Below are 22,247 nucleotides of genomic sequence, written 5' to 3'. Positions count from 1 at the left end.
ATAAAATTGGTGATCCCCAAGGTGAGGAGCTGGCTCGAATGTATCCCTTGTCCACTAATTCCTTTATTTGTTTCTTCAACTCGATCAACTCGGATGGTGCCATTCTGTATGGTTTCTTGTATATGGGGGTGGTTCCTGGTGCTAGCTCAATGCGGAATTCTATTTCTCGGTCTGGTGGCATGCCTGGTAGCTCTTCAGGGAATACATCTGGAAATTCACACACTACTGGAACCTTGTTTAGCTCAGAAACGTCCACCTTATTTAATCTCGGTTGCCGGGGTATTTTTCCTTCCTTGGCTGATACTCTTATTGTCTTCCCTTGGTGGTGTGTGAGAATTACGGTCCTGTTGAAACAGTCGATAAACCCCTTGTTGGTGGTTAGCCAATCCATCCCTAGGATGACATCCAGTCCTTTATTTTCCAACACAATAAGATTTGCGTGAAACTCCAATCCTTCGAACTCAATGACCACATTCTGACAGTAATTCTGAGTAACTTGCTGAATCCCAGGGGACTTGATGATCATGGATTTCTCCAAAGGAAGCATCGAAAAATTATTTTGCAAAGCAAAACTTTTCGAAATGAAAGAGTGAGAAGCTCCAGAATCAAACAAAACCATTGCAGGTATTGTGTTGACAGGAAACGTACCGAGTACGATATCCGGAGCATTTTGTGCCTCCTCTTTGGTTACGTGATTCAGATGACCCTTCCTGTGGTTATTGTTGGGATTGAAATTGTTTCGCTTGGGCGCGGAATTGTTGCCGCCGTTGTTCGGCTTTGGGGTTGAGTTCCTTGGCTTGGGGCACTGTTTGGCATAGTGCCCTTCTTCTCCACAAGCGTAACAAGTAACGCCGGGGCGATAGGTGAATTCCTTGTCCCTTGCATGAAAATTCTTGATTGGGCGTGAGACATTGGATGAGGATTTGTGTGTCCCACCCTTTTGAAAATCTGTCTTGCTTCGGTGATTGCGAGCATGGTTAGTCTGGTCCCTTTTTCGCTTGCGGATATCTTCCAGACTGCGTCTCTCATTTTCCAGAGTAATGGCTTTGTCCACCAGTGTTTTAAAATCAGGAAAAGTGTGCACGACCAGTTGGCATTTAAGCGCGGGCGCCAGACCGTCAAGGAATTTCTCCATCTTCTTGATTTCAGTCATACGCTCTTCATTGGCGTAGCGGGACAATAGAGTAAATTGACTGTTGTAATCTGACACTGTCATGTTCCTTTGTTTGAGGTCATCGAACTCTCTCTTCTTGATTTTCATAATACTCTTAGGAATGTGTGCACCACGGAAACCTTCCTTGAAATCATCCCAGGTTATGTCATTTTCGTTGGGATGCATGTGCAGAAAATTCTCCCACCACGATGCGGCTGCTCCTGTGAGATAGTGCGGAGCATACAATACCTTTTCGGGGTCTGAACATTTTGCAATAATTAATTTCCTCTCCATATCTCGAAGCCAGTCCTCGGCTTCAAGAGGTTTGTCAGTGTGAGAAAATGTTTGAGGACGTGTCTTCTGTAGCTCAGATAACTTGGAATGCTGCTGATACTGTCCATGGTGATTTCCCATGTTGATGACTTGGTTCATCATTTCCCGATGTTGTTGCTGACTCTGCTCATAAAGGCGGCACATTTGTGAAAGTGCCGATTCACTGCCCTGTTGGCTTGACTGTCCCTGAGTGAACTCGTTGCTGGGTTGTGCATCATAATTTTCCTCTGGTGGAGTTGGCATGGAGCGAGTCCAAGGACGAGACATTTTTCACTCTGGGGATATATTTTGTAAAACCCATAAGAAAAGCGGAAAGAGTCGCAAAAACAATTCCAAAAAATGCATAAAGCTGGCAAATAAAACTAAATAACCCAGCTTACTTAAGAAAAACAAATCGACTTGCGCACGGAGAAGGACTGCTCATTACATATCTTACACGCGGGCGGTAATTATACAATACATCACTCAGGATATGCGTACATAATCCTGACATGTTATTTAGGCTAGTGCACTTCTCCAGATCCTACATGATGCGCAAACAGGCTACTTCTCACAACCTATGTACATATCTTACAAAGCGGTACATTACATGGCAGCTAAGCGTACTCAGGCAGAGATGTTGACGACCTCCTTTGCCCTGCCGAGGGCGAGGCGTAGCGAGGTTGGGGACTCGACTTCCTCCTCGCTAATGGGCTCCATACGTGTAGTGTTGCGCAGAGTGGACGGAGCGGTTGCCAGGGGCGGAGCTATACGTACAGGAGTGGGCGCGAAGGGTGGTGCAGTGCGCGCTGGGTGGGCGCAATGACTTGGTTGAATTCTTCGGTAGAAGGCAGGCGACGAGTAGGCGTATAAGATGCTGAGGACGAGACCAAAGTCAGTGGCGGTGCGATGGGTAGGAGCTCCCTCCTGTTGGCAGCACAGCCATGAACTGAGTCCATGCGGGTAGCTACGAAGTCGTCCACCAGGTTGTCGAAGGCTGCCTCCAGGGCCCGGAGATACTCAATGAGCATCTCAAAAGCCTCGTCTCGTTCTCCTCTGGGGCAGGAGTATGCGTAGTGACAGGTGTAAGGCACATGGCATGGAAGATAGCGGTAGCGACGAGTCTTCATCGCGGGAAGGACATCCCTGAGGCGAGCTATCGCCTCACGGGCTGCCATCTGCATAGCATGCCTCTCCGTAGGCATGGCTCTTCCCACGAACCGGAAGCGGCGTAACTCACCACGCCCTCCCTTGAACTGCACCGCGGCCTGGTGCATGGTCAGACTGTCGTTGACTCGGTGCTGGCAGAGTGTGAAGACTGGGCGCACAGATGGCCCCATCGCGACCTGAACGATGAAGGAAAGAAGCTTGACGAACCCATCGGGCACGTTGGCGAAGGTCTGAGACTCGCAGCTGTTGTCGGCCATCTACAAAAGTAGGCAAAAATTCTGCATGGTCAGATCATAAATTTATGCTGACTGACAGAAAATGACTACAATGCAAAAAATATGAAATAGGCTCAATCATGCTAATAACCAATTAGCGATCGCACCTAGTGGCTTCCTACAGTCAGCCTGGCTCTGGTACCAAGCTTGTCACGACCGGTTTTCCAATAAAAATATTTATTGAGAAACCAATCTTTTGAGTCCAGTATGAGAGAAATCCTCCTCACTGGTAGACAAATTCTTGATACAATAAGCCAGTAGCATAAAATATATTACAGGGTCGAACTACGGTTGCTCAACCAAATTATTACAAGCACGCCAATAATTATACATAATGGCGGACATGACACAGTGGTGTGGAGGCATACTACTGACTCGAGGATAGGGCGGTGGTGGAGAAACACAGCGGGGAGAGAAATACAAGACTCTAAGTCTGTCATCTCATCGAGCGTCGAGGTGAGGCTCGATGAATTTATTTGGTAGCGGAAGCGGATATAAAACAGTGACCAAATCCAGGGTCGCACGAGACTGACTGGGACTCCTCTAGGTGTCGGACTCGCTATCAAACTCTTCATCCATGAGATCGCCTTCGTCAGCATCTGGCCAAATCAACAAGCCAGTGAGTACTTTGAAAGTACTCGCAAGACAGTTCGGACGTAAGATATAACAAATGCATGCATGGAATGCGTCATGAATAATTCACCAATGTACATTCAAAAATTAGCATAACAAGGTAAGTAAAAGGGAAACGGCGGTAGTCCGCCTGAAATCCCAACAAAACATAAATAACTACCGATCGGGTGTCTGAAGCGACGCCTCGAAAGGTGAACAAATAAATATAAGGAAATGATGCCACAGTCGGGCGTCTTAGCGACACCACATAAAGGGCTTTAAAAGAAATGCCACAGTCGGACGTCGGGGCGACATCACAGAAAGGGCTTTAAAAGAAATACCACAGTCGGACGTCGGGGCGACATCACAGAAAGGGCTTTAAAAGAAATGCCACAGTCGGACGTCGGGGCGACATCACAGAAAGGGCTTTAAAAGAAATGCCACAGTCGGACGTCGGGCGACATCACAGAAAGGGCTTTAAAAGAAATGCCACAGTCGGACGTCGGGGCGACATCACAGAAAGGGCTTTAAAGAAAGTAAATACAACAATGCCACAGTCGGACGTCTGAGCGACATCGCAGAAAGGGCTTTTATTCACAAGGAAATAATGCTCATAATAAATTTCAATTCATGAGAATAAATGGGTTAGTCCATCCACAGGAATAATCATTTAACCGGACTTAGCACTCATGCGATTCACCGGAGTCTCTGTCATCAAAACTGACATTTGATTAGGATAAGATAATATCGAATTTGGACATGGAATAGATGATTTGGAGGAATATATGACTCTGCAGAGTTTGTACAAAATTTTTCCCACAGCCAACGGATTTCCGTAGTCACGAAGGACTAGTTCCGTTTACGGTATTTCGGAAGAAACACAGCTAACCAGTACACACCCATCCTACCTCTCGATGCTAGGAATCACCCTAGACATCGTCCAAGAAAAACTTTTGAGACGGGGAGATCACAATCTCGAATAGCATGGGATCAAATTTATATACGCGCGCTCTAAGGGGTGCCCCCCTCTCGGTCCCAACCGGAAACACCCATGCCCCCTGACCGGATGACTGGCTTTAATCCAAGGCCATGGAACCATCATCACGGCCTCTCCTTTTGGTGTGTACCAGGAAAGCGGTTTGCAACTTACTAAACCATATTCCTTGCGGAAAACATGTGGTAGTACAGGGAAGGAAATGAGAGGAACTGGACCGATACGGTTTGACACTGAAGTCACATAGTCTGGCATAAGACTGGCATGCTACGACACTGCCATCTTACCCATCCTCATGCCAACACATGGCCATTCATACTCACATCCATCCACTTATGGATCATCGAACTCACTTACCTCAATATTGCATAAAATAACGTTCATCGATATGCTCCTCAACATGCCATGAAACTAACTAAATGCAAAACATGCCAAGACACTCATCATATCAAAAGTTCAAACATGCTTGCCTGGTTCAGAGTAGTCGGAGCCTAGCTCGGTGAAGTTCGCGGCTCCGTCACCTCCTTCGGTATCTACGGTATAAAGAAAATATATGCGCTATCGTAAATACCAAGGGGTGCACAAAAAGTATTCCAAATATTTTTCAAATAAATCTGATAAAAAACTAGACAAAATTTTAAAGAGAACAGAAAAAGAATCAATCAAAAATACCTTTCTGTTTAAAAGTTATAAGGGTTTTTGTCCAGGGACTCATCTGTAATGAAACAGAAGATTTCCAGGGGCTAGCTTATAAAAACAGAAAACGACTCGAATAAGAATGCGCCGGCCCAGCGGGAAAACGTATTTGGCAGAAGACGTTTTCAGAAAACGCTTCGCTTAGACAGGACAGAGAGGCTGACAGGCGGGTCCCGCCCGTCAGGTTTGAATATACGAACGGGGCGGCAGATTTCGCCGGTGCCCGTGAGCCGCGGTGGTCGCCGGCGGCGATCCACGGCGAGGCAGGAAGATCGGAGGGTACCTCCGTGTTCAGGGCGCCATTCCGCGTCGGTTGGTGGTGGTGGTGGTCGCCGGCGAGTACCACGTCGACGGCGAGCCTGGCTCCGGCGGACGGCGGCTCGGGTGGTTGCGGACTTCGTCGGAGAGAGCTGTGAAGATCAAATTGAGGAGGGGGTTAGGCTTCTGGTAGCTAGAGGGGGTAACGGACGGGGTTTGGGCGCCGGAGACGGCCTCACCGGAGCGAATCGAGCTGGTGGCCGAGGCGGAGCGAGGCGGCCGGAGTCGAGGAAGAAGGGCCCCTCGAGGCTCTTCTAGTTGCTGGTCGGGGTCCAGTGAGGTGGTGGAGGTGTGCGGGGGCGAGAGGGAGCTTAGGGGCGCTATATATAGCCGGCCCGAGGCGGTTGCCGCGAACGGGATAAGTCCGGCGAGTGATTACGGCGGCGCTGTGGTTGGGCAGTGGGATTAGGGGCTTGGGCAACGCCGTTGAGGTCCACCGGTTCCATTTAGGTGCTAATCGGGCTGGGATTTGGTACTAGGGGCGAGTTCGACAGAACGGGACGCCGCGGGCCCGTCGGCGGCAGTGAGCACGTTCCGTGCTTGCCGGGCCACGGCGACGGTGCCACGGGCGTGCGCTGGCATGCATGAGGCCACGCGGAGAGCAGAGGGGCGTTGGGCGGCGCCGAACGGCGTTGAGCCGCCGTTCCGTCCCCTGTCGGCCGCCATGGGAGGTCCCGACGCCGCAGAAGACGCCGGCGAGGGCGGGCCAGCGTGCCACCGATGCCAGGAAGAGGCCAAGTGCGCGTGTGGTGCTCCAGACAGTAGGAAGAGGCAGCGAGGAACGTGCCAAGTGCACTGTGAGCATGTGTCTGAACCTCTGACGAAGAAAACGACACTGAAATCTGAATTTTCTGAATTTGCAAAGGAACAGTGCAGCTCAGGTGTTCGACAGAATGTTTTTGGCCTCTGGGGATTTTTCCTTGAGCTGATTTTTGGTGGAGTGGCTTCTCATTGCTCAAGTAGGCTGCCTGATTTTTGGTGAAATTTTTGGAGAAGTGTAGGTATGAATTTCACCAAATTTGGCAAATCTGGTCCAAACTTGCAGAGACTGAATTTTGAAAAATTTGAAAAGAGGAGGAGTGGATCAAGATGGTTCTGGGTTGTGGGTACAAAGGACTATCCAGGAGAGTTGGTTTGGGATAAAAACTCAAAGGCAAAGTGGTACTTGCTTTGGAAATCACTAAGGCTCAAAATAATTTGCAGAATTGATTTGAGGGGAAAAATAATTAGAATAAAATCCAAAACTTGCTTGGATTAGTTGGGACAGAGAACTTAGGCTGATTACAAGGAGGAGGGGAGGTTTTGGAGGGGTTTTACCACATGGGCAAAAATGCCAAGTCATGGGTGGTTTCCAAGATATGAAAATCCCAAATTTTCATAGAGTTTCTTTTTAAAAGAAAAACAAATTAAACTCCCAAAATAATTTGAGAGGGAACCAACAGAGAAGAAGTTTCAAAAGATCAAACACCACAGTTTGAAGAAAAAATAAAATCCTTGCCAAAGAAAAGAAAGTTTTTAAGAGGAAGGAATTTCTGAAAAAACAATTAAATGGCCTCTTTTCAAAAACCACAAAGTTTTTGATGAAAACCAAATTAAAATTTTGGAGTGTCACAGCTTTTAAGCTATTTCTGGTTTAAGCATTGTCTTTCTTTCAAACTGTCTTCTCATAACCCATTTTATTTGCACATGCCGATTCCTCTTTCTAGAAGAAGAAATTAGATAAGCCGGTCAAGAAGACCTGGACAAAAAACAAGGCTATCAAAAAGCCTGCCAAGAAGAAGACCAATGCCACTGAGTTATTAAACTTGGATGGTAATGATGATGATGATGATGATGATGATGATGATGATGATGATGATGATGATGATGATGATGATGATGATGATGATGATGATTCGGAGGTAACACTTGACTCCCTTGGCTCATTTTTTGTACACCTTATTGATAATGATTGCTATCAGGATGATGCGGAAGGAAGCCAAGCAAATGCTGAAGAGGTAACTATCCTTTCCTCCGACTCTGAACCCTTGCCAAGACAGAAAGTTCGTCAAGCAAGCTGGAAAGTAAGGTTCTCCCATCCTTTAGCTTATTTGGATCCTAACTTTCTTTTGAAGAAGCAGTAACACGAAGCTCGTCGCACGACCCGGAATAATGGCAGCGGAATGCTTTACTCCGGCTTACCAAACACACCAGCACCTCGCAAGCGTCGACCGGAGGTTTCAAATATTTTTAACTTAGCTTATCCCAAGGCGGGTCTTTGTCGACAACCTCTTAACCCGTCTGATTCAAATTATTAGGGATCTTCTCATTCCTCCTCCTGCGACTCAACTGGGACTCAAATCCCGGCCTTCAAGACTGTGCTTGGGTAAGAATGTTAAAACTATCCATTTTGAACCATGCATTTACTTGTCATATTAACCATGTCTTGTACTTCCTTTTCAGTGCTATGGCAAAGCCCAGCAAGAAGCGGAAAATTGACAAACCGGCCAAAGAGCCCAAAACTGTTGAACCAGAACATGCCACAACTGAGACTTTGCATCAAGTGTCAGAAGCTGTAATGGATGACCCCCCTCCAGAGGAACACCCCGTTATCCAAGATGCCCTGGACGTTGATCCAGAAGATGATAAACCGCCCAGTCCTGCTCAGCTGGCTCAGAAGACTAATGATATAATGATTACTGGGATGACTTATTAGGCCCCATGCAACCCCATTGCCATGTCCAAACACAGCGCCAAGGAGGAGTTCTCTGCTGTTGACAAGGGAAAATGGAAAGTTGATTTGGAGGGCTATTCTCAATTTAGTCCTCAAGAAATTCACTCTGGTTACTTGAACCGCCTTCGCACCAGCCGTGACTTTGAAGTCGGCTTGGTCAACTTGATGAAGGAATGTTTTGAGGTAATCAAGCGCAATCCTCCTCATAAATATACCTCTATCAGCCGCCAAGTCTATAGAATATGATAAAATTGAATATATTGTAGACTTTTTAGATAGTCATCAAGGAATAAAGATCAAAACTAGTAGCCCCCAAGGGCCGTCTTAAACTATCAAGTTAAGCGTGGACTTCATTTAACAGTGATAAACTTTGCACCTGTAGCCCCCAAGGGCCAGCTTAAACTATCAAGTTAAACCGGGACTTCATTTAATAGTGATCAACTTTGCACATGTAGCCCCCAAGGGGCGGCTTAATCAATATGAATAAGTTGGGGCTTATATCCATGGTTGAAAATAAAATCCAAGCATGTAACTTTATAAATCGGATCACATCATTTTGCCCGAGTCATCATAGAAACTTGTCTTGAAAAAGAGCAATAGGCATTAGCCCCCAAGTGCCAAGGAAAATACTTGTATTATGCTTGGGACTTCGAAAATAATCATGATCATAATACCTTCCATGTTGTTCATGTCACAGGCCGAACTGAATGAGAAGGAGGCCCAAGTCAAAGATCTGAGGGCCAATATTCAAACTCAACAATCGGAGACATCAAAAGCCAAATCAAAGCTAAAGACTGCATTGGAGAACATTGAGTAGTTGAAACAGAGCTTCAGTACTGATAGAACCAGCTAGGAGACCGAGAAGGCAGCTTTACTAAAAAGAGCGAAGGATGCCGAAGCAGCCCTTAAACCGGTAACTGATGAGTTGTTCAGTTTAAAGCATCAAATTAATAACATGACATTGGCCATCTCCGGTAAGTAACAAAAATACTTTCCTTTGCACCGACAGTATATCGTAATCATCTGTCGGCTTACCAATAATTTTACTAATACAGGCTCCCGAATCGCCAAATTGGGCTCAAACATGCGCATCAAGCTTAAAGTTGTCTATACTCTGGTAGAGCAGCTATACACCAGTGCTCAAAAAACAATTGCTGCTGCTATTCATAAGAAACATCCACCTACCCTCATCAAAGAAACACTGGAGAAGCTATCAGTGCTGCCCCAAAGAATTGAAGAGTTAAAGCGATCAGCTGCCAGAGGCGGCGCCATGACTACTCTAAGCCGGGCAAAGGCATGGCAAGTAGATCTTGATCCAGAGGATTTAGCCAATGTCTGTCCTAGTGTGTAAGAAGACGGGTCTCCATTCAGCGCTGATAATTTTGCACAAATAGCAAGGGTAATGCATCCAATAGCAAGCAAGCTGGCTGAAGAAACAGATCTATCCCAATAACAGACGGCTTATGACGTTGAAAACAAGAAGGTGAAGGCGCCGGTTCATCAAGAAGTGGATCTCATCCCGCCGACTCGTATTGACAACGAGGCTGTCCTAGCATACCTTCACTTCTGATATTGATCCATCAAGTCTTATTGACAACGAGGCTGTGTTTAGAGCTTTGACCGGTATCAACTGGGCTACGCCTGACTTCCAGCCAATGGATAATCAAGACGATGAAGAAGACGAAGCGCGGGATGACCCGGAGGCTTCGACCCGCCAAGACTAAAAGTCTGAATTCATGAGTCTGTTTATCAGCCCCTCCCACGCCATGGAGGCCATGGACCAGAGGGGAAACCCTTTTCCCATCTAGTGAGGAGGTCAAGGAAGAATAAGAAGGAGGGGGCTCTCTCCCCCTCGCTTCCGGTGGCACCGGAGTGCCACCGGGGGCCATCATCATCACCGCAATCTTCACCAACAACTTCACCGCCATCATCACCAACTCTTCCCCCCTCTATGCAGCAGTATAACCTCTCTCTTACCCGCTGTAATCTCTACTTAAACATGGTGCTCAATGCTATATATTATTTCCCAATGATGTATGACTATCCTATGATGTTTGAGTAGATCTGTTTTGTCCTAATGGTTATTTGATGATCGTGATTGGCTTGAGTTGCATGTTTTATTATTGGTGATGTCTTATGGTGCTCTCCGTGTCGCGCAAGCATGAGGGATCCCCGCTGTAGGGTGTTGCAATACGTTCATGATTTGCTTATAGTGGGTTGCGTGAGTGACTGAAACACAAACCCGAGTAAGGGGTTGTTGTGTATGGGATAAAGAGGACTTGATGCTTTAATGCTATGGTTGGGTTTTACCTTAATGATCTTTAGTAGTTGTGGATGCTTGCTAGAGTTCCAATCATAAGTGCATATGATCCAAGTAGAGAAAGTATGTTAGCTTATGCCTCTCCCTCAAATAAAATCGCAATAATGATTACCGATCTAGTTATCGTTTGCCTAGGGACAAATAACTTTCTTGTTTGACAACAAACACTCTTAACTAAAACTAATTTAGTTGTGTCTTTATCTAAGCAGCCCCTACCTTTTATTTACATTCTCTTTATATTCTTGCAAACCTATCCAAAAACACCTACAAAGTACTTCTAGTTTCATACTTGTTCTAGGTAAAGCGAACGTTAAGCGTGCATAGAGTTGTATCGGTGGTCGATAGAACTTGAGGGAATATTTTTTCTGCCTTTAGCTCCTATTTGGGTTCGACACTCTTACTTATCGAAAGAGGCTACAATTGATCCCCTATACTTGTGGGTTATCAAGACCTTTTTCTGGCGCTGTTGCCGGGGAGTTATAGCGTGGGGTGAATATTCTCGTGTGTGCTTGTTTGCTTTATCACTAAGTAATTTTTATTTGTTGTTCTTAGTTGTTTTCTATCTTTAGTTATGGGTAGGAAATGCAAAATACCAAAAAAAATAGTTGTACCTACTAAACCAATGGTTGAAGAACCACTCAAAATCTATCACACTGCTGAAGCTTATTACTTGGATCATCTTCGATCCCTATGTGCTCGTGCTGAAACCCCAACTAGCTTAGTTGATGGCAAATCTTTAGATGAGCATGCTTGTTATGTGCGACACCGAATATCTGAAAAAGGGGAAATTTTACTGGGTCAAATTCATTGTTTGCAATGCTATGCTTGGAATTTATGCGAAATATATGATATTACTTGTTGTTCTGAAAACCCTAAGAAACACCTTCCCTATCAATGTGAGTTTAGTGATAATGGAATCGTATCTTCATATGCTAAGGGTGTTTATAGTTACTATGATGTTCAACAAATTGAAGAATTTGTTGCTTTTAAGGGTGCTTATGAAATTGCTTCTTTGATTGAAATGTATAATGCTACTCTTTACAAATCTGAAAATTTTGACATACTTAAATATTTCTATGATAATTATGCTTCTAATGCCTATGTTGAACCATATATTGAGGACTACCCCGCTGTCCAAGAAGAGACTAATATTTTGCAGGAGTCTATGGAAGAAGAAATTGATGAAACTGTGAGCTCATTGGATGAAAAAGATGAGGAGGAGAGCGAAGAACAAAACGAGCAAGAGCGGGTTAGCTACCCTTGCCCACCTTCTAATGAGAGTAACTCTTCAACTCATACATTGTTTAATTTCCCTTCGTGCTTACCAAAGGATGATTGCTATGATGATTGTTATGATCCCTTTGATTCTCTTGAAGTATCCCTTTTTGATGATGCTTGCTATGCTTGTGGCCAAGATGCCAATTGAATTATGCTTATGGAGATGAACTTGCTATAGTTCCTTATGTTAAACATGAAATTGTTGCTATTGCATCCACGCATGATAGTCCTATTATCTTTTTGAATTCTCCCGACTACACTATATCGGAGAAGTTTTCCCTTATTAAGGATTATATTGATGGGTTGCCTTTTACCGTTGCACATGATGATTCTGATAGATATAATATGCATGTGCTTGCTGCTCCTACTTGCAATTATTATGAGAGAGGAACTATATCTCCACCTCTCTATGTTTCCAATACGATAAAAATGCAAGAAACTATTTATACTATGCATTGGCCTTTACTATGTGTGCATGAATTGTTCTTTTATGACATGCCGATGCATAGGAAGAGATTTAGACTTTGTCATTACATGATATATGTTACTTTGTGCTCACTACTAAATTATAAATCATTGTTAATTAAAATTGGCTTTGATATACCTTGGGATCCGGGTGGATTCATTACTTGAGCACTATATGCCTAGCTTAATGGCTTTAATGAAAGCGCTGCCAGGGAGACAACCCAGAAGTTTTAGGGAGTCACTTATTTATGTTGAGTGCTTTCATATAGTTTAAAAACAACAAAAATAAAGAGGGGAGCTATCAGGACCCCGATTCCAAGTCACATCGATCTAGCCAGTAACACCTCATATCACTTTGCGGCCTCACGCACGGTATTCCCACGGGTGTCGCCTTACCATGGCCCGGGACCGTATGCGCCTTTTGGCTCACGTATATGATAGTGTCGCTAGCATCCATATGACAGAGAACCCGGGCCGACATGGCTAGTCGTGAACCCAAAGCGGCACCAACCTATGGGGACAGGCATACATGAATCACATCGAGCATGTCGGTCAGCAGCGTGTGAATCCGGGCTGTAGCACTGGGCTAACAGGACTCTGGGAACCCGGGCTGTAGCAGGCTAGGCAGGACTCTGGATGTCACTGCGTGACATTTCCCCGAAGGGACAGACACAGGAATGAAGTGAAACACATGCCGGCCAGTCAAGTGTCCTGAGCAGTAGTGATGGGCTAGCAGGACTCCGGTGAACCGGGCTATAGCGGACTACTATGGCTCATGGAAGCACTAGACTACATTTCCCCATAAGAAAGGCTGCCAAGGATAAACAACTAGATTGTCGGATCCCACACATACCAAGCATTTCAATCATACACACAATATGCTCGATATGTGTAAATAGAACATGGCATCACAACATAACTCTATGACTTAAGTATTTATTCATTAGGCTCCGAGGAGCGAGAAATTACAAACATGGGTCTCATGACCCAACAATCATAGCATACAAATCAAAGCACATGCAGAAGCTTAACATGTCTGAGTACAGACATCTACAAATGAAATAGGCTGAGAAGCCTGACTATCTACCAGATCCTGCCGAGGGCACAAGATCGTAGCTGAGGTATCAAGCTAAATGTCGAAGTCCACGCGAAACTACTAGCGAGACTGAAGTCTCTCTGCAAAACATAAATTAAGCAAACGTGACTACAAAAGTACTCAGCAAGACTTACATCAGAACTAGCTACATATGCATCGGTATCAACAGGGGGGTGGTGGAGTTTAACTGCAGCAAGCCAGCTTTGACCCGGTGGCTATCTTAAACTACGACTTCAAGTAACTCTTTTGACGTGGCGCACACGAGTCCACATATTCACCATTCAATACACCACTATGGATCCGCTCCCGTCTCCCTACGAGAAGGCCATCCATAGCACTCACACTTATCTTGCGAGTTTTAGAGTATCCACTTTCACTTGTCTATGAACTATTATAGGCAACCCAGAAGTCCTTTACCGCGGACGCGGCTATCCGAATAGTTTTATACCCTGCAGGGGTGTACTTCGTCACACATGTTTCCACCACTTAGCGTCTGCACATGACATGTGCTCGGCAGACTTCAAGCAAAAACCGACGTGGGTGTAGACCACGACCTGACTAACCGCACAAGTCTCTAGTCCAGGTTCATCGCCTATTCGGGTTCCATCCGCAAGGAGATCCGGTCGGGGTGTCCTCAACGGCCCCAAACGATGTGTACAGGGTCCCGAGACGCCAAACGGGCGCCCGGCATACCCGGCCATAGTGTATCTACCGCATCATAGCCCACCCCTAGGGTCAGCGCTATGCACGGCCGCCAACACATATCCTATAAACTCTAGAAACTAGTTGCAACTCCTGGACAGAGGACGAGAGGGGTCAGTAAGTCGAGCAGGGTCATATTTCAGGGCCCAAAGTGTGGTAGTAGCTGTTTCATGGGTCACAAACACAGAACTCAGTTCCTGAGAACGGTTTCAATGAGACAACCCACCATGTACTCCTACATGGCCTCTCACCGCTACCTTTACCAAATCGTGTTCACACACTTAGCTCACACACAGTAGGACATGTTCACCACTTTCCAATTCATCCCCGATGAATCAGACCTGACACAAATCTAAGCAATAGCAGGCATGACAAGCAAACATGAATGAGTAGGCACATCAGGGCTCAAACAACTCCTACTCATGCTAGTGGGTTTCATCTATTTACTGTGGCAATGACAGGTCATGCAAAGGAAAGGGGTTCAACTACCGCAGCATGTAATAGTTGAATCGTTGTTGTCCTAATGCAGTAAAAGAGAGCAGGAGCAAGAGAGTGGGTTTGTATCGGAATGAACAAGGGGTTTTTGCTTGCCTGGCACTTCTGAAGATAGTATAGTTCTTCATCAGTGTCATCGATCACATCATCGAAGTAACGTCTACTGAGAGGGGACAATCACTGGCAAACACAAAAGAACCAACATTCACTGCAATGCACAATCAAATGAATGCCATGTCATGTTAAGGAACTAAATTGACCTAATGCAGCAGTAAGCCAAGTTAATTGAAGTGGAATTCGAACAGGGTTAAACTCCAACTCCAAATGCTAGTTCATAAATTGCCCTAATCATGATTTATCCTATTCAGTTAGGTTAACTTGTTCAATCATGCATGTAAGTGCCACAAACAGATTCTTCATATTTTTCTGATCATTTTTCATATATAATTTATTTCATTTGGAATTACGGTTGAATTTCTATGATTTTTAGAAGTTTATACTATTTTCTGGAATTCCTGAATTGATAAAAACACCAGAAAAGCTTTATTGCGTCAGCATGACAGCAGCATGATGTCACCAGGTCAACCGGGGCTATTCCAGGTCAAACCTGACATGTGGGGTCCACACGTCAGTGACACAGGACTAAACCCGGTCAAACCCAATGTTGACTGGGGTTGACCCTGCGGTAGGGCCCGCTGTCAGTGGTTGTTAGGGTGGTTAACTGGTTGGGTTAGCGCCTAATGACGTCCACGTCATCAGTCGTCGGAGTTTCACCGGCGACGACCATTTCGCGTGGCGGAGATCATCGGAACTTCACTACAGCCCACGGTTTGAGGCAGGGTTTGCTCCTACGTGCTCCTGGGAGCAAGCTGCGTCGACCAGTGGTGGTGGCCAGAGCTGCGGTGGCTAGGATCAACGGCGGTGACCGAAACGGCGGCGGCCGGAGTTCGGACACGCACGGGTTCGGTGTTACGGTGCACTGCAGGACCAGCTGGTGGTCGGGGTCGTCTCCTAGGAGCAACCCGAGCACGATGACGCGCCCAGGCGCAAGCTACGCTATCTGTAGACACAACGGCGACATGGACGGCGGGCGTGAGCTCTCGGCTCTAGCGAAAAGCATGGCTAGAGGAAGGGTTGGAGAGGGGAAACAAGGGGGAAACGACGGAGGCTCACAGAGGGGTCGAACGGAGTCGAGGTCGAGGCCGGGGAAGCCCTGGACGACACGAATCGATGAACGGCGTCCGGCGGGTGCCGAGGTTGAAGACGACCCAATGGCGGCGATGCAGGGCCTCTAGCGAACCGTGGCTCGGTGGGAAGGGCGAGGGCATCGCGGCGGAGCTTCGGGACTCATCGGTAGGGCGAGGGGTGGTCGGTGGCTACGGCGGCAGCGAACGGCGGCGACGGCTCCGCTCGGCTTCGGGAGAGAGAGCGAGACAGAGGAGGGGGAAGAATGAGAGAGAGTGAGAGAGCGTCAAGGGGGTCGCGTGGTGTCCTCAGGGGGACGGGGAGACAGGCAGGGAGGCAGGAGGTGGCCGGCGCGTGGCCGGCGCGCGGCGAGCACGCGCCCCTGCCTTCTGGGGCGAGGTAGGGGGTGACTGGCGCTGGCCAGTCGGCTGGGCCGGCACAGTGCCAGGCCAGCAGTGGCCCAGGTAAGCTGAGGTAAGCTTTCTTCTGTTTTTTATTTATTTCTGTTTTCTATTTTTCTGCAACTCTATTTTGATTTGATTTTTAACCCAAATCAATTTTTTTGAGCTTCTGTAAATTGTTATATGGACTAGTGACATTAATATAAAGCCCCACAACAATTTCCAGAATTATTGGATCATATTTGAAATATATCAAATATAAATCCAATGCAAATAATTATTGAATTAATTCCAAATGCCCAAAATAAATATTTATGAGCTCCTAAAAATATTGGTTTGAATTTTAGTTCTGGCCAATATTTTCAAAGAGAAACATGAACATTTTCTTGGACCTATTCGAAAAGATTTTAATGTTGATTATTTCTGAAGTGACTTTTGAGGGTTTCAACTAACCTCAATTTAACTTTCAGAATTTAGACATGATGCATGATGCTCTCAAAGGCAACTAATTACAAACAAATTCTAGGGCTGTGACAGGAACCCAAAACTTTTTCAAAAAGGAAAGTGAAAGTGAGAAAGACAAGCATTGTTGAAGTGGGAGAGCTCCTTGAACTTTGTTCATGCTCACGGCAACTTTATGAATCTTGATTACAGAAACTTTTCAACAAAAATAATTATCCCCTTGTACAATTCCATTGTATTATAAAAATAATGTGCCAAGGTTCGCCTTTAGGATGTTTACATTTGCTTGATGGTTTGTACGGTGCAGGACAGAAACTTTGGCTGTAGTGCGTGATTTTACATTTTTAGCTGGAACGTCAAATGGTTCTGATTCTTTTTTCACTGTCTTTATATGCAAATTTTTTATTTTTCCTAATTTTGGCAGAATTTTTCAAGCAGCAGAGATATGGTGAATGTTCGGATTATTACAGACTGTTCTGTTTTAGACAGATTCTGTTTTTGATGCATAGTTTGCTTGTTTTGATGAAATTATCAATTTATATCAGTGGATTAAGCCATGGAAAAGTTATATTACAGTAGACACAATGCAAAAACAAAATATGAATTGGTTTTCAACAGTACTTAGAGTAGTGATTTGCTTTATTGTAATAACGGACCTTACCGAGTTTTCTGTTGAAGTTTTGTGTGGATGAAGTGTTCGATGATCGAGAAGGTCTCGATGTGAGAAGAAGGAAGAGAGGCAAGAGCTCAAGATTGGGGATGCCCAAGGCACCCCATGTAAATATGCAAGGAGACTCAACCATCTAAGCTTGGGGATGCCCCGGAAGGCATCCCCTCTTTCTTCAACAAGTACCGGTATGTTTTCGGATTCGTTTTGTTCATGCGATATGTGCAATCTTGGAGCGTCTTTTGAATTTAGTTTTCATTTTTCTTTTATGCACCATGCTGGTATGAGATAGTCCTTGGTTTATTTATAGAATGCTCTATGCAATTCACTTATATCTTTTGAGTATGGCTTTATAGAATGCTTCATGTGCTTCACTTATATCATTTGAAGTTTGGATTGCATGTTTCTCTTCACTTAGACAACCGCCATTTGAAGAATGCTCTTTTGATTCACTTATATTTGTTAGATCACGGGCATATCTTTTGTAGAAAGAATTAAACTCTCTTGCTTCACTTATATATCTATTTAGAGAGATGACAGGAATTGGTCATTCACATGGTTAGTCATAAAATCCTACATAAAACTTGTAGATCACTGAATATGATATGTTTGATTCCTTGCAATAGTTTTGCGATATAAAGATGGTGATATTTGAGTCATGCTAGTGGGTAGTTGTGGATTAGTAGAAATACTTGTGTTGAGGTTTGTGATTCCCGTAGCATGCACGTATGGTGAACCGTTATGTAACGAAGTCGGAGCATGAGGTATTTATTGATTGTCTTCCTTATGAGTGGCGGTCGGGGACGAGCGATGGTCTTTTCCTACCAATCTATCCCCCTAGGGGCATGCGTAGTAGTACTTTGCTTCGAGGGCTAATAAACTTTTGCAATAAGTATGTGAGTTCTTTATGACTAATGTTCAGTCCATGGATTATACACACTCTCACCCTTCCATCATTGCTAGCCTCTCTAGTACCGTGCAACTTTCGCCGGTACCTTAAACCCACCTTATATCTTCCTCTAAATAGCCACCATACCTACCTATTATGGCATTTCCATAGCCATTCCGAGATATACTGCCATGCAACTTCCATCATCATCATATACATGACTTGAGCATTCATTGTCATATTGCTTTGCATGATCATAAGATAGCTAGCATGATGTTTTCATGGTTTGTCCGTTTTTTGATGTCATTGCTACGCTAGATCATTGCACATCCTGGTACACCGCCTGAGGCATTCATATAGAGTCATATCTTTGTTCCAGTATCGAGTTGTAATATTGAGTTGTAAGTAAATAAAAGTGTGATGATCATCATTAATAGAGCATTGTCCCCAAAAAAAGGCCAAAAAAGGAAAGGCCAAATAAAAAAAGAAAGGCCAAAAAAAGAAAGGCCAAATAAATAAATAAATAAATAAATAAAAGGGGCAATGTTACTATCCTTTTACCACACTTGTGCTTCAAAGTAGCACCATGTTCTTCATATAGAGAGTCTCTTGAGTTATCACTTTCATATACTAGTGGGAATTTTCATTATAGAACTTGGCTTGTATATTCCAACGATGGGCTTCCTCAAATGCCCTAGGTCTTCATGAGCAAGCAAGTTGGATGCATACCCACTTAGTTTCAGTTTGAGCTTTCATATACTTATAGCTCTAGTGCATCCGTTGCATGGCAATCCCTACTCACTCACATTGATACCTATTGATGGGCATCTCCATAGCCTGTTGATACGCTTAGTTAATGTGAGACTATCTTCTCCTTTTTGTCTTCTCCACAACCACCACTCTATTCCACCTATAGTGCTATATCCATGGCTCACGCTCATGTATTGCGTGAGGGTTGAAAATGCTGAAACGCGTTAAGAAGTATGAACGAATTGCTCGGCTCGTCATCGGGGTTGTGCATGATGTGAATATTTTGTGTGGTGAAGATGGAGCATAGCCAAACTATATGATTTTGTAGGGATAACTTTCTTTGGCCTTGTTATTTTGAAAAGACGTGATTGCTTTATTAGTGGGCTTGAAGTATTATTGTTTTTATGTGAAATGATAGACTATTGCTTTGAGTCACTCGTGTCTTAATATTCATGCCATGATTAGATATGTGATCAAGATTATGCTAGGTAGCATTCCACATCAAAAATTATCTTTTTATCATTTACCTACTCGAGGACGAGCAAGAATTAAGCTTGGGGATGTTGATACGTCTCCATCATATTTATAATTTTTTATTGTTCCATGCCAATATTTTACAACTTTCATATACTTTTGGCAAATTTTTATACTATTTTTGGGACTAACATATTGATCCAGTGCCAGTTCCTGTTTGTTGCATGTTTTTTGTTCCCCGGAATATCCATATCAAACGGAGTCAAAAAGGGATAAAAACTGACGGAGATTTTTTTGGAATATATATGATTTTTGGGAAGAAAAATCCACGCGAGACGATGCTCGTGGGGGCCACGAGGCAGGGGGCGCGCCCCAGGGGGGCAGGCGCGCCCCTGACTCTCGTGGCCATCCCGTAAGGCAATTGATGCCCTTCTTTCGCCGCAAGAAAGCTAATATCTGAACAGAGATCGTGCTAAAATTTCAGCCCAACCGGAGTTACAGATCTCCAAGAATATAAGAAACGGTGAAAGGGAAGAATCTGGGACGCAGAAACAGAGAGAGACAGAGAGACGGATCCAATCTCGGAGGGGCTCTCACCCGTCCGACGCCATGGAGGCCATGGACCAGAGGGGAAACCCTTCTCCCATCTAGGGAGGAGGTCAAGGAAGAAGAAGAAGAAGGGGGGGGCTCTCCCCCCTCGCTTCCGGTGGCACCGGAGTGCCACCGGGGGCCATCATCATCACCGCAATCTTCACCAACAACTTCACCGCCATCATCACCAACTCTTCCCCCCTCTATGTAGCGGTGTAACCTCTCTCTTACCCACTGCAATCTCTACTTCAACATGGTGCTCAACGCTATATATTATTTCCCAATGATGTATGGCTATCCTATGATGTTTGAGTAGATATGTTTTGTCCTAATGGTTATTTGATGATCATGATTGGTTTGAGTTGCATGTTTTATTATTGGTGCTGTCCTATGGTGCTCTCCATGTCGCGCAAGCTTGAGGGATCCCTGCTGTAGGGTGTTGCAATACGTTCATGATTCGCTTATAGTGGGTTGCGTGAGTGACTAAAACACAAAGCCAAGTAAGGGGGTTGTTGCATATGGGATAAAGAGGACTTGATGCTTTAATGCTATGGTTGGGTTTTACCTTAATGATCTTTAGTAGTTGCGAATGCTTGCTAGAGTTCCAATCATAAGTGCATATGATCCAAGTAGAGAAAGTATGTTAGCTTATGCCTCTCCCTCAAATAAAATTGCAATAATGATTACCGGTCTAGTTATCGTTTGCCTAGGGACAAATAACTTTCTTGTTTGACAACAAACACTCTTAACTAAAACTAATTTAGTTGTGTCTTTATCTAAGCAGCCCCTACCTTTTATTTACATGCTCTTTATATTCTTGCAAACCTATCGAAAAACACCTACAAAGTACTTCTAGTTTCATACTTGTTCTAGGTAAAGCGAACGCTAAGCGTGCGTAGAGTTGTATCGGTGGTCGATAGAACTTGAGGCAATATTTGTTCTGCCTTTAGCTCCTCATTGGGTTCGACACTCTTACTTATCGAAAGAGGCTACAATTGATCCCCTATACTTGTGGGTTATCAAGGCACGCCAGCTTTTGGGCTCGAACGAGGGTGGCTCGCGAGAAGGCAGAGAAGGGAGAAAAATGCTCGCGAGGGCACCTGCCCAGCCCCCTCGCGAGGCATGCGAGAGAGAGAACACGAGCTAACCCGAGCCGAAAAAATACAGCGAGAGGTGAGGGGGTCAAATCAGCAAGGAATGCCAAAAGCAAATTTCGATTAAGGAAAAGGGAGCCAAATGCAGAAAGCAAATGAAAATCCGCGTCCGGCACCTAATCTAGTCTTCAAGTATTCTCACCGGCGCGGAGCTAAGTGCTGCCACTAGGCGTGGGCGGGAGCCCCAGGGCCTGAGGCCGGCACTCCTGAGACTCCGGGGCGTGTACAACCCCAACTCATTATTACGTGAGAGTGTCACGGGCGGCGATTCTTCACAGGCGCCGGGCCATCTTCACAGGCTCTGGGCCTTTATTCTCAGGCTCTAGGCCTTGCTTCACAGGCTCTGGGCCTTGCTTCATAGGCTCTGGGCCTTGCTTCATGGGTAAAACTTCCGAAGGTGCTGGATGTTCCAGGCATTTTGGACTGGTACTCCGTCTTGTGTCTCCAGGCGCACGACGCCAGGCCTGGAGATGTGGACGACCTTGAACGGGCCCTCCCTCATTGGTGAAAGCTTATGCAGCCCTTCCCTGGAGAGGACCCGCCTCAGGACTGGGTCACCCGTCTCGAATGTCCTGGAGCGGATGTTGCGGCAGTGGTATCGCCGCAGTGCTCGCTGGTACCTCGCCGCCCGTAGTGCAGCTTCGTGGCGACGTTCCTCCCCCAACACGAGGTCCATCCCCTGCATGGCGTCCTGCTGCGTTTCGTCGAACGCCAGGACCCGTGCGGAGCGATGCTTGACCTCGTGAGGGAGGACCACTTCAGCTCCGTAGACGAGGAAGAATGGAGTCTCTCCCGTTGGCTTGATGGCGGTGGTCCGGATGGACCACAGTACGGGCTGGAGCTCGTCGTGCCAGCCCCTGCCGCAGGCCTCCAGCTTCTTCTTGAAGGTCCTGATCTTGAGGCCCCTTAGGACCTCTGTGTTAGCACGTTCGGCCTGACCATTGCTCCTGGGGTGGGCCACCGAAGCGTAGCAGACCTGCATTCCAAGGTTAGCACGGTAGGTTTTGAAGAGGTTGCTAGTAAACTTTGAACTGTTATCTGTGATGGTGCGGTTGGGGACCCCGAAGCGGCTCAT

Source organism: Triticum aestivum, chromosome 2A (genome assembly GCF_018294505.1).
Source record: "Triticum aestivum cultivar Chinese Spring chromosome 2A, IWGSC CS RefSeq v2.1, whole genome shotgun sequence".
Taxonomy (NCBI): domain Eukaryota; kingdom Viridiplantae; phylum Streptophyta; class Magnoliopsida; order Poales; family Poaceae; genus Triticum; species Triticum aestivum.
The sequence above is the reverse complement of the archived record's forward strand: the minus strand, read 5'-3'. Positions refer to the sequence as shown.